Genomic DNA, 1,007 nt, shown 5'->3' on the forward strand with positions numbered 1-1,007 from the left:
TTACTCTTTTACCAACGAATAGTGGGATTTATCGTCACATTATAACGCCTCCACGGCTGAAAGGGCGAGCATGTTTGGTGGGATGCGGATTCGAACCCGTGACCCTCAGATTGTGAGTCGAGCGCCTTATCCACCTGGCCATGCCGGGCACCACTATTTAGTTGCAACATGCAAATTGGCATTCTACTTTCCTAACCACAAATTATATTTCAATTATAGTTGCAACTCAGGGCTAGTTAGGCACATCTGGACCTGGTTTCACTTTAACTGCCATTATTTAGACCACCCATACTCATGTTAATTAATGTGACACAACAGTAAGAAAAGCAATGCAGATGAGTGTATATGCTGGTAAATCATGCTTATGAGCACCATATAAATTACTAGCAGTTGCTAAATCACATTTAAAAACTCGATAGGTTTTGTTTGTTTGGAATTAGCTCAAAGCTACACAATGGGCTATCTGTGCTCTGCCCACCACGGGTATCGAAACCCGGTTTCTAGCGTTATAAGTCCGCAGACATACCTTTTAACTACACGAACACTACAGGAGACAAGTCTGAAATTGCTTGAATGAAAATTACACACACACTGTGGAGAAGGATGTAATCATAACATAAGTCTAGAGGCTCAAAGGCTATATTTAATATTAAAGATTTTGATAGAATAAGAAAAGTTAAATATAGGCCAAATAATTAGTGGTGATAGATTACAGTTCCTAGATTAAGTCGCTAGTACATCTAGATCTAACATTAATGTTGGACCTGTTATTTCCATCTTTTTAGTCTTAGGTTTGGATCTAGATGTAATAATAATGACAGAAATTTAGCTTTATACATCTAAACTAGACTTTAGATTTGGGTGCATAGATTGAAAGCACCTTGTATTGAATCTACCCAGTTCTAGATATAACCCTGCCTCATCAATTCTAGATTTAGATTTAGTGGGCATAACTTTTAGAACAAACGTTACATCTAGATCTATTAACTTAGTCATTAGATCTGTCG

The sequence above is a fragment of the Limulus polyphemus genome, unplaced genomic scaffold, assembly GCF_000517525.1.
Source record: "Limulus polyphemus unplaced genomic scaffold, Limulus_polyphemus-2.1.2 Scaffold10959, whole genome shotgun sequence".
NCBI lineage: Eukaryota > Metazoa > Arthropoda > Merostomata > Xiphosura > Limulidae > Limulus > Limulus polyphemus.